This window comes from Mercenaria mercenaria, chromosome 8 (assembly GCF_021730395.1).
Source record: "Mercenaria mercenaria strain notata chromosome 8, MADL_Memer_1, whole genome shotgun sequence".
Classification (NCBI taxonomy): domain Eukaryota; kingdom Metazoa; phylum Mollusca; class Bivalvia; order Venerida; family Veneridae; genus Mercenaria; species Mercenaria mercenaria.
The window spans coordinates 31,119,033-31,132,407 of NC_069368.1; the positions used below are offsets into that span (position 1 = coordinate 31,119,033).

The 13,375-nt window shown below is 34.0% G+C and overlaps 1 pseudogene; it reads left to right on the forward strand.

Moving 5' to 3' along the window:
- The first annotated feature begins 2,313 nt into the window (after positions 1 to 2,313).
- Positions 2,314 to 12,648, forward strand: LOC123546199 (profilin-like; annotated as a pseudogene).
- Positions 12,649 to 13,375: the final 727 nt, after the last annotated feature.

Below are 13,375 nucleotides of genomic sequence, written 5' to 3' on the forward strand. Positions count from 1 at the left end.
GTTACATTTTAGTCAAACTTGATATCGAATTCATTTACATTTCTAAATTAACAGCAAAGAATTATTAGAAAAGCATACAAAATATCAAAACAAACTGTATAAAACTTCACACTCGTTTTCGTATTTTTCATTTTGTTAAAACAGTAAGTGAAAATTATTAATCATTGTATAGATCAATGTTCAGAATAACCTAGTAATTCCTTAACGTATAAATGTCCGACAAGTAGCTAAGGATTTCATTCACACATCTATGATATCTGACGAGAAAACTACAGATAAGTAAAAAAAAAGTTCAATTATTAACCTTTACCCTGTTAAATTTTTAAATTGGACTGGTCCATCATTCAATATGGGCAATACCATTTATTATTCGAAGGGGTGTTCACCCAAAATTTACTGACTGAATAGCGAACAGTGCAGACCATGATCAGACTGCACATCCGTGCAGTCTGATCTTGGTCTGTACTGGTCGCATAGGCAGATTCACTTGCCGCCAGCAGGCTAAAGGTTAACAGACCTGATAGTACTATTAAAATCCCTTGATTTATGAAAACGTTATGGACCGTACAGGAAAAAACCTATTCATCTTTGACCTCCACGTGTGACCTTGATCTTTTAACAAGGTGCCCGAGTATTGCACATGAGACGTTGTCTCAATATGGGACCATTTGTGCCAAGTAATATTAAAATCCCTTCATTGATGACAAAGGTAAAGACCGGACAGAAAAAAACAACAACTGACGTTTGACCTCCACATGTAAACTTGACCTCTTAGCTAGGGGGCTGGACGTTGGGCATGACAAGTTTTCTCATTATGGGGAGCATTTCTGTCTCCCTTGGTAGATGGCAGAATTATGCGCTGGACAGGAACACACACTACTAAACTTTGATCTTTGATTATGATCTAGACCTTTGAACTAAGGATCTAGGTTTGCGTCATATAGGGGTACATTTATATCAACTACTACAAGTAATGTAATCCTTTGACAGATGACAGACTAATTGAACGAACAGGAAAAACATTATTGGCATTAGACCTCTGAATGTGACTTTGACGTTTCAGTTAATGGTCTAGGTATTGCGCATGGAACAGTACCATATTTTTGGGAATATTTGTGCCAAGTAATATTAAAATCCTTTCATGAATGACAGCGTTGAGGACCAGACAGGAAAAAATTATTGAATTTTGACTTCTGAGTATGAGCTAGGCCTTTGAGTTAGGATCTGAATTTGTGCATAAATCGTTGATTCATTATTTGAAATATTTATGCAAAGTAATATTGTAATCTCTTGATAGATTGCAGAGTTCTTGACCGGATAGGAAACAGTCCCTGCTAATGCATAGTTAACCTTCCATCTCACAGGAAAAAAATCTTGTTGACTTTTGACCTCAAAGTGTGACCTTGACCTTTGAGCTTTGGGTCCTGGTTGTCTTGTTATGGTGAATATTTATGCGGAGTATTAGTAAAATCCGTTGACGGATGACAGAGAGATGGACGGGACAAAAAATGTGGACGGACGGATGGAATGACGTCATGACGGACGGACAGACGGGAAAGCACAATCCTATAGTCCCAAAACTGATTTCTAGAGCTGGGCTATGCCATATAGGTACCTGTGTTGATATTATGCTAAATGAATGAGTATAAATCACGTGATAAGAAAGACTTATTTCACAAAGCCTATGCGAATCTAACACAGATTCGGTGTATATCATTGTCTGTGGTGCCTAACGGTTGGGATTTTACGTAGTACTGGCAAAACGTATAGTTTACTTGTTTTTAAAGTAATATGTCTGACCTTTACTGGTGAAACATTTGTTTTCATTCTAACATTTATATTCCCCAAAAGAGATCCATGAGGTGGTGGACTTATTTTCATCCCTGTTTAAATTCAACGAGCATACATACTTGATGGCCTAAAACTGAAACATGTTAGCAAAACGTTCGCGTTGTATGCTCCACCTCCTTCATCAAAAATGTTTGTTAATCAATAAAAGCTTCAACAAATCACACATTGTATTTTGTAATAAAGCATGCTTCTTAACAAAACTGGTACTATTTCTTTAATGCATTCAATTCATGTAAATTGGTGCAGATTTACCAGAAAGCAATGAATTGATCTGTGTTTCTATAAATTTCGGAGGCCTTGAGGCGCACAAAGCGCCTGAACAGCAAGTTGAAAGTCTTGCGCTTCAGATAGCCAGAGCGAATCACCAACGAGGAACTCATACGCCGCACGGAGCAAGACAAATCACCAAGATCATCCAAATCAGGAAGTGGAGGTGGGTCGGTCACACCCTGCGCAGAGGCCATGCTAACATTCCACGCCACGCCTTGGATTGGAACCCACAAGGGAAGCAGAGGATGGGACAACCAGTCACCACCTGGAGAAGAAGTCTACAGGCGGACCTCAAGCTCAATTGTAGCAATGACCTGGGATGAAGCCAAGAGAGCAGCCCCGGACAGAGGAAGATGGAGAGCGAGAGCAGCAATGCGGACCCTATGTTCCGATCGGAACGGAGAGGACAAATGCAAGTAAGTCAATAAATCGATCAAAATATAGAAAAGCCAACAGAATACGGTTTATTCTAACACGATCCGCAGCAGCTGCTGTATAAACATATAGCGAAATCGCCTATACATGAATCTACGGTAAAATATACAGCTGTTCCATTCCACCCTGCGATTGTATCATGACTCTGCTTCTGTTATATGCAAACTAAATACTCGACTTTTCAGTGCTAAGTAGTAGTAATGAAAAGTACATCAAATTTTCTGAAACAAGCAATTTCTTAAATGATGAATTTATTTGTTTATATTTTTACCGTAAGAAAATGTTTCAGCCCGGTAATTTTCAACTTCAACATCCGTACATCTAGATCTATATCTGGGCGTGTGCGTAGTTTACAATTTCTGCGTTGTAGGCACCACAAATGTCAACTACATTCTACTTAGACAGTAAATAAATTATAATTCCTGTTCCAATCTTCTAGACAAGTATTAACGTGTTTATATGCCGCAATGTTCTGGCGTGCATGGTTCAGTGCCATCATGCAGGTGACGTGTACTATTTTTAGAAACTGCATATATACATTTTGAATGGAGTATTTACCTCTGATTTCTATATCCGAACTTAAATGTTATTGAAAATAACATTTTCACGGCATTAACTACTAAATGCTTTAATTAAAATTTACTGAATGTCGGAAAATTCCGTTTTATGCAATGCTTTCCTTTCGTGGGGAGGTTTTTATAACAGCATTTGACCAGCCGAATGTGCGTAGTTTACAATTTCTGCGTTTCAGGCACTACAAATGTCAACTACATTCTACTTAGACAGTAAATAAATTATAATTCCTGTTCCAATCTTCTAGACAAGTATTAACGTGTTTATATGCCGCAATGTTCTGGCGTGTATGGTTCAGTGCCATCATGTAGGTGACGTGTACTATTTTTAGAAACTGCATATATACATTTTGAATGGAGTATTTACCTCTGATTTCTATATCCGTACTTAAATGTTATTGAAAATAACATTTTCACAGCATTAACTACTAAATGCTTTAATTAAAATTTACTGAATATCGGAAAATTCCGTTTTATGCAATGCTTTCCTTTCGTTGGGAGGTTTTTATAATAGCATTTGACCAGCCGAATGACTTATCGGGCTGAAGTGCAGTGCTGTAAAATGCAAAGAATTAGCGAGGTTACAATCGAAATAATAATTTAAAATATGTTTCAATAATTATATCAGTTGATAAATATGGACAGTCGTTCGGACGCGAACATTATATCATTCGGGCTACGCACTTGTGATTTGATTATTACGCATACGATAAAATATAGGGACATATTTATTATTTATTAAATTAAATTCTGTTATAAAATAGTTCATTTACATGATGAACGTCCTTGAACAACCCAAGATTTGACCATTTGTAATATTGTATATGTTGATAATACTGGCATGTATGTAGCTTTAACACCCACACATATATTAGCTTTTAGTTCAGTAGTGAATTTAAACATGCTACAGCAACGAAACACCTTTCAATCTTCTTGCTGACATAAACATTCCTTGGTGAAAGTTATTATGTCATATTTCTTAAATGAATAAGTTTTAAATCTTAAAACTCTTGAGTGTGTTATGGGACTGCAATATGTTTGTTATTTGCCATGTCCGATATAGAAACGGTGTGTAAGAGAAAATTTATATAAATGATCAATCAGCCTTACGTCAGAACAATATGCGCAACCGTATTTATTAGAAGTAAAGCCATTTTCTCTTTGTCGCCGTTATCTGTAACGAACATGGAGAAATTATTTAGTTTGTTCTTGTGTTTTTGTCTTTATAGTAAAAAATGTGGGTAAGTTAAAATAAATTTCTTCACTTTTTGCATTACAATTCTGCAGATGTTATGATATTAATTAGTAAATTCAAACTAACACGTGATAGACACACGTTAACTTGTAATCGCATTGTCGTGCAACTTTAGGAAATAAAAGGGATTCAGAGTGAGATAATTATACTATTAAAGGTCTCGTGGTTTTCTTGGCAAGCCCTGATTTATGATCTTCATGTTTGACTGTACTTTTGTGAAAGTCAATAATTTAAGGATGTACGAGCATTTTATTCCGGTATCTGCCATTTCGAAAAATAGTTCCTTGAATATTTCTTTCATATAAATATTATGGCGAAAATAAATGCTTGGTCATCAAAGTATGTTTTTAATTTACTATTTCAACGGTCAGATTCTACTTGTTGAGCCACCGGAATTCGCTTTAATCTAATGTGAAATGCACGATGTGGATACGGGTCTATTCAAATAAAAAAGAAAATTGATATTTTTCTAAGTTATAAATCTAATAATTAGATGCTGATGAAATAAAAAGTTTTCAATATAGCTCTTTAAATTATATTACCTAGGCATTATTTTTTTCAAAAAAGAAATAGATAATATCAAAGTTTAACAATTAGAAGAAACTTTTAAAAAATTCTCTAAAACGCACGGTGACTGAAACTTTTTTCTTACCATTTTTAATCATATTTGTGTGTTATTAAAGCAGCGAAATATAATTAGAATCTGTTGATTTTTCGTTAACAAATTGCGTTTTTAACATTGCATTGTACAAATGGTAGATTAATATTGTTTACATAGAGGTTTGTAAGTGACATTTATACCTATATAATACTGATTTCATCGTCTATTTAAAGCGACCTGTAAATCTCGAAATCATACTAAGTGGATTTTTTTTTATTTTATAAAGAACCCACATTTTTTCAAGTTTACTTAATTTCAAAATTGCATGAACAGTGGATGAAAAAATGCCCTTTACGCTCCTTTGCTGTTATATGTCTTGGAAATTTTTTGTCTTTCAGCTGACAAAGTATTAAATAGATCTTGAAGAAAAAAAAAGATCATTGAATATCATTACATCATTTCTATATATACATAGGTAAAGCGATCTTTGAACACAGTTTGAATTCTGCTTCAGGTGGTGCCAGCGGCCGGATTGAAGTTGCACATTTCATTACCTCTCATGGAACAAACCGAGTCTGCTATTATTTTACTTCGTTGTCTTCTTTGCTTCCAATAAATCATCTAATAGATTTTATTCTATTGAACCTTTGGTTTATTTATTTATATATCCTTTGCTGATGTTACTGTCAATTCGCAACGTAAATTTCTGTATATACTGCGCCAATTAGGAATGAAATGTCTTTATTGAAGTATAAGAATATAATTCAATAGATGCTCCGGCATAATCAAACTGATTACATCATGGAGACAGATGTTGAAACAGAGATAAAACTCAAGAGATACATTGTAAATGTAAAAAGTCAACAATGCAGCAGTTGAACAGATTTTATGTAGCTTACTTAAGGAGTGAAGAAACCTGTCGCTATGGTTTGTAACGTTTACAGGTGCGGATTGGTCTTGCAAAAAAAAAAAGAATTAAAGTGAAATTTGTCGCATGAATGTTTAAATGTTTTGTTGAGATGAATGAATGTTGCTCTACATTAACAAAATAATGCGTCATTTAGTCGACAAAAATCAAGTGGAATGTAGATTAACCAGTGTAGAAATTAGTATTTATCGTTTGGGAAACATACATTTTTTGCTTTATGCCTTTTGTTAGGGCTGTCAGTTAGCTAAACAACAGCGCTTTTGCCTACGCCTGAACAATGTTCTCCTTATCACTCTTCTGACAAGGCGGACAGGAGCAATATTTACCTTAATTGCAATTGTTTTGATATAATCACAACATCTTCGAACTTTTGGAATTTTAACCTAAAAATGGAGCAACGATATTCTATATTTTTCTAACCTAAAGAAATAAGCGGCATTGTTACATTTGATCTTTTTGCATGTAAAATGTATGGAAAACAATAGGTTGCATACATTTGTATTATATTCAAATATAAATAATGAGGTTTTGATAAGCAAAATGTAACGAGGTTTCGGGCAAAGCTCTGAAAAATTTCCTCTGTTCCGCTAATACAAAACAGCCAAGCAAACCTGTTCCTGGTGCATTAGCTCAGTATGGTCATCTGTATCAAATCAACGTATTGTACTTATAACAGGTACATTGACGTAAAAAATGTTTGATGAAATGATTTTATAGCTATGTTGTATTTTATACATATATGAAGCAAAATAACATAACACTAACATAGTTCGTAATAGGTAGTGAAGTGTGCACTCATAGTTGATAAAATCTAGAGCAAATCCTTAGAAGAATGCAGCGGCAGAATATAGCAGATGGTTGTTTGATATTGTTCTGAGATGTATGGAAAGTGCAAACACCTTAGCCCAGTAATGCTTGCGTTATTTAAAACAGAGAAACAGTTTTTATTATAATTACTTATTCTCATAACCTATGTTTATATTGTTTTAAGAGATTTGATAACTACTAAACCAAAAGGACAAAAATAAAAAAGCACGAATTTAGCCATTGACCGCTATGGAATACATGATACATTAAGCTACATGTTGTGAGATTTTTCTTTAAGAAACCTTTTTAAATAGTTATATGGGATGAATTTGTATAATTCTTTGACGATTGGTTTATTGAGATGTCCACATGCATTAATTAATGTTAGTTTTAATATGACATAATTGCTTTTGAAACACCCTGTTTATTTACATAATTTTCAAACTTTCAATTTTGGGATTAGAAAAATCTTATGGGTACAGATCGTGTCACCTTGCTTATGTATGATATGCTCTCAAGTCTTAATAATGTACAGTCAAATGCTTGGTTATGTTCAAAAAGAAGAAAAAGGTTTTTAAAAAAAGATTTAGCTTTTCTCATCATCCTATGTGATTTAATATTTTTTTTTAAATGGCTGAGAGGTTTTTGGGTCGTTTTCAGAAAAAGCAGTTTGGAAAGAGCATGATCTTTTCAAGATCAAAAAAACTTTTGCGGTTTAAAATCAAGCTAATAGCCAGTTGTGACATTTTAATTCCCCTTTTGTTTTTCGGAACTTTTCATGCTGCCCGTTTAGGGGTTTTCGTTTTTTTTTCCTACAAAAATCTGCAATATCAGGTTTTTGTTCATTGTTCAAATCGAAACGCCATTTTGTCTTACATCTACTTTAAAAAACAAAAAAGGGACAGTTATAGAGAGATAGTATATACCTCTGTCTTATAGGCTTTCGAGCTTTTACCTTTTGACATACAAGAAGATATTCATATTTTTAGAAAAGCTACCATGTAAAACGTACAGATTATTTAATATTGCAGAAAAGTAAGTATTCTAAATTTCAATAATTATAACAAAATAAAACTTTGAAAACAAAACAGAAATTCTTCTTTCTTTCTCGTCATGTAATACGTACATCCCTAAACACTAGAACAAAATAGATTTAGTTCTCTTTGATCTTGTAAATACATTAATGTTGAAGATTCAGTTTGCTTATCATACCCGAAGATACAAAGTGTACGTGGGCTTTACTTGAGTCAAGCATGTCCGTCCGTCCATTATGTCCGGCTCCATTTCTAACACAACAGGTTGTTGGGTCCAAGTGTCTAAATTGCTTGGAAGGTTTTCATCAAGCTAGCATCAATTATTAACTTCACCAAGACAACCCAGGTCATATGGTCTAGGTCAAGGTTACAGCCAATCAACTTTATTTCGTATGCACATCTTATCGAAGATTTTTATAAAACTAGCTACAATAATTTGACTCACCAAGACGACGTACAAGGCGCACAGCCCAACATGCCACTAGGTCCAAGGTCAAGGTCACAGTTGGCGAACTTAACTGCGTGTCCGCTCAATATAGTCTAAACTACTTTAAAGATTTTCATAAATCGAACATAAATTGTTCACCTCATCCAGACAACGTGCGGGCGTATGGCATGGTCACTTAATTCAAGTTCAAGGTCACAGTTAAGAGCCACAAATCAGATAGCGTGAATTAAAGTAAGATAAGTTTTATCAATATGATTCACTTAATAGTTTACAGTCGTGTTCTAGTTCGGAAAACTGGATAACCTCACATGGCACGTTTCATAACTCATTTACAATTTGGCAAAATTATGCTCCTTTTTCAACACAGAAAATTTGGCTAAAGCTTTATATGTAAGGAAGTATTAGGTGGAAGGGCTGCAAGTACAAATGAAATACTTCTATAGGCACACTTTGCGTATCCAGGAGAACACTTGAGTTCACTTATAGCTTTTTGATACATATTATAATCATGACATTGTCCTGGTGATATGGAAAATCTACTTCACTACTTTTCTACACTGTTTTTGAGCTGTCGTTTCATACGAATCATATTATACGTATCGTATTGAATTCTTTTTCAAAACATAACAAACAACTTGAGGTGCTCCTTTATTTTAATTTCGAAAACTTCCGTCTGATTTTGGAACGATAATACGCTGTTGAAAATACAATTTCATGGATGATGGAAGAAAGAATGTACATTAGCATTCCCGTTAAATTACATATAGAATATTTGCATTAAGAATTAGGTACATTACAAAATTAAGTGTAAAGTAACAGACAAGTGCTTCCTATAAGTTTCAGTTACGTGCAAACAAAACTGTTGTCAGTGAAAGTGTGACTAATTTAGGCTTTGGAGTAATACAAAGTTCTTAGACTAAATTCTAATATGTTTGTTTCTATAAAAACGCGCTTACGCGATAATGACGTCACGTTAATGGTCGATGAGGTAAGTGGTTTTGTTGCAGCCATGGAAGTGCGCTACTTTATTTTATGCTCTTCAGTGAAATACAGAAATTTATCAGTGAAATAAAATTTATATTTTCACTGTTTCGAACAGTGAAAATATCTTTTATACATTTTTCATTGGTAGATCTACGGAACTAGACTTGAATGCGAAAGGATATGAATTATAAATAATAGAAATTATTGCAAAATAAATTCAGTAAAGCTATAGATGTATAGAAATAATAACAGGATTATAAATATAGACGTTCTATAAAATGTAAAAGAAATCAGGATACGTAATATATGTATTTACAGTTCTTTTTTTACAATATTTAAGAAATAATATATTTCATCCAGTGATTTGTCGTAGAATAAATCATTGCTTGGAGTTCAGATGCGAAGGAATTATATCACGAGGGCGTAGCCCGAGTGATATAATAATACGCATCTGAACGACAAGCAATGATTTATTCAAGAGCAAATCACTAAATGAGATATATTATTTCGATTCTAACACGTTATAAAGGATTTTAAAGCACATCCTTGATGACATGCATTAAATATTTGCCCGTTTTCAATCGGTTTCTTTTCCAGCGCGCCGCTATGCCGCTTGACGCCATGACGTAATAATTGTGACGTCAGAACAGTGATTTGTTGTATGATAATTCACTGCTTTCTTCCTTCTTTGTTTAATAGGAAAATGAATCGGATCGTGTTAGAAATATATATATACACAATATATCCTGACGTCACGACATTATGGCGTCACGATGCCATGCATGTGACGTTGCGCGGACGAACTGGATATAATTTGGTTAAAACTATTTAGTGCTTGAAATTATTTTTTGTCCAATGGCATTGCAGTACTTTTCAAATTTTCAGGTTTTAGTAAATCACCATTAACTTGCAGTCGTTGATTAATCAGGTTAGCCATTTGTATAGAAAGGACAAGACGTGTGTTATTGATTTTATTCGTTTTGACGTCACCCGGAAAAAAGTAATTTCAAACACTAAGTAGGTTAGTGTTTATTTATGTGCATATACAAAACTTAATCAGCCTCGAGGCTGCGCCATTCATAGCTGATTAATCTTTGTAAATACTAACCTATTCTAAAGCACATAAAATAAATAGAAAATCTGTTTGTTTTGTGAACACCATAATTTACTTTTTCAAAATATTGCAGTATAGTGTTCATTCGGCGAAGTATATTTCGATCTTACACTGTAACAAATATTTATCTCGCCTCCTACAAGATTCTTGCATTTCTATTGGTCAACAGACGTCACGTGGAGACAGGATATATTCCATATCCTGCTAGTACATTACAGATATGAAATTTGATTAAAAACAAAATGGCTGACGCACCGCTATCGTAATTAAAACAAGTCAGATTATAAGCCCAAGCTATAGATATCATTTCCGAGATAAAAAAATTAGTGTTGTCTTGCCGCTCTTATTTTTCCTGTCTAAGTTAGGTTCGTGAAGTGAGTAGAAATTATATATAGAAGAACAGTAACTCTGTATGGCACGGCCGCGATTGACCTTGACCGTTGACAAGTTGTTGTTTTAGTAAAATCATCGGAAAGCAAAGGAATTAACGCATTTGTAAGACAGCAGTTTGTTGTAGGATTATTTAATCTATCTGCAACATAAAGGAATCAACAGGAAACGGACTAAAGCGGAAGTTTTAAAAGACATTTCTGACATCGTCTAATCTGATGATTTTTCGAAAGGATGGAACGTAAAAGTTTTTCAAAACAAGTTCATAACCTGTATAAATGAGCTTCTGTGTTTTGTGATTCTGTCAAAATACAGTTCATTTTTCATTTTATGGCTGGTATTAATCAACTATAATCAAAGCATGAAAACCAGGGAAGATTTCAGGATTCCAGTCTGCACTGTAACTGTAAGTAGCTTTATTATAATATAAAATCTGTGTCAATCAGTACAGTGAGGATGTAAAAGGTAGTCGGCAAGATAAAATCGTTACACTGCTTGTTGGTGACAGGATACGGGATATACGCTGTCTCGAAAATCCATATCAGGCTCCAGCTACGCTCTCGCCTGATATGGATTTCCTCAACAGCGTATATCCCGTATCCTGTCACCAACAAGCAGTGTAACTAATAATATCCTCTATATATTTTATCTTTTGTGTTCACGTGACATAAACGGCATATCAGAACCGAAATAATATATAGCAAAATCATCGCGTTTTACTTAAATTAATCGCCAAAATAAGTTACTCGGGCTATGCTCTCGACAAGTTATTCCGCGGACTAATTACTTTTTTTCGTGTATTACTAAAGTTAAAACACGATTTTTCTGTACTTTTTTAAATTAATAAGTCTAGTTTAAGTATTACAAATTATATGTCCAATAGTTAATTTCGAGTACTTCCATGGACTCAGGCCTACAAAGGTAAATAAATAATTAAAGGGAGGTAATTCTTATACCATACGGTAAAATGCTAATTATATGACTGTTTAACGGTTGCATTGACTTTTGGTGTTTAAATCCATTTCTGAAGGAAGGAGTACAAGATCAAAGAGGAAAAGCAAATTCAAAAAACGCAACCATCCATGAACACACCAGAGAGTATTTTTGAATAACAATTTTATGGACTTAATCTGATAAATGAAATAAAGAAATGGCCTACATTTATTTTAGAGGCAACAAAGGTGACAGATCAGAGGCGGGAAATTCAATCAAGTGAATTTTGAATTTCATTTCTTCAATGTCACAAGAAATATGACTCATGGAAACATAAAACCTTGAAATACTAAAACGGTACATATCATTTTGTTTTTCTTTTTGCAAATGGCCCACACTACTTGTCAAGTTATCAATATTCTGTAATGATGTTAAACATGAGTTTTATAAAAAATATTATACGCGACATCAATTTCCAATTTGCTATCTAAAACAAAAGGGCTGTTATTGTAAAAGCATTATATTGTTTATATGTTCGTCTATATTTCCAGGAAGCGGGAGCTGGGATAGTTATATTGATAATTTGATAGCAGAATCGAAAGACACCAGTGGGACACCCCACTGCGATAAAGCAGCTATCATTGGAATAGATAGTGCTTCTTTGACTACTGCAGCACACGACAATGTACTGATACTCAGCCCACAGGAAAGAAAGACAATAGCGGAATGTTTTAAATCAAAAAACTTTTCTGACTTCATGTCGAATGGGGTCAGCGTCGAAGGAACAAATTACCAGTTTTTAAGAGAGGATGACAGCAAGACCGTTTTGGCGAGAAGGAGGATTCCGGTGCTCTTACATTACAAACTTCCAAAACAGCTATTGTGATAGGCCATACTGCGGAAGGCTGTCAACAGGGTTAATGTTAACAAAGCGGTAGCCGTTATAGCAAAATATTTGGAGTCACTGGATATGTAAGAATTAAAATGGTAAATAAGTACTCTATCTGAAATTCCAACAACCGGTCGTTGCTTTAGTGTTGTCAATTGTATGTGTACGAATTAATTTCATCAGTACGAACCAGTGGAATACTAATCCAATGAAACCGAATACCGACTGCGGAGACCTATGTTATTATGATAAATCGAGGGCTTAGAGCGAAACTGGTCTGTCTGCTTCTATTTCTATATACAGTTAGACCAGTTTCGCTCTAAGCCCTCGTAATGGATTCATATGTAATCTTATACGCTATCAACTGTATGGAATGAGCTGAGCGTCATGTTTGGCTAGATCTGTGTCATTTTGCTGGATAATACTTTGTTTTTCAATTGTATGCTCTATTAATGGATATACATTTGTATACTACTTGTCAAAACACAAGCACTTATGCACGCGTCCCCTTTGTTTCTTTTAGTTTCTTTTAAGTATGTACACTCCTGTATTTATAATTTCCCAGGCGCTAAATCTTTAACTGATTTTTTCATTCACTTTTGTTTTGCTAAAGTTTTAGTGTTTTCAAACAATAAAAGATTGCCCAGTGTTTAAATATGTCTTGATAAAAGTCTGATAACATGCTTTAGTAAGAAAATGTGAATAATGAAAGAACTTGTTATCTTCATAACTAAAAGGTAAATATTCATAGTTTTATGGAATAATTTGTGTTTGACTATATTTTTTAAATTTCTCTGCAAATAGAAATAACTCATTCTTTGAAATATGTTCTCAAAAGTTATTTCTGTTAGTCGCAGATGCAGA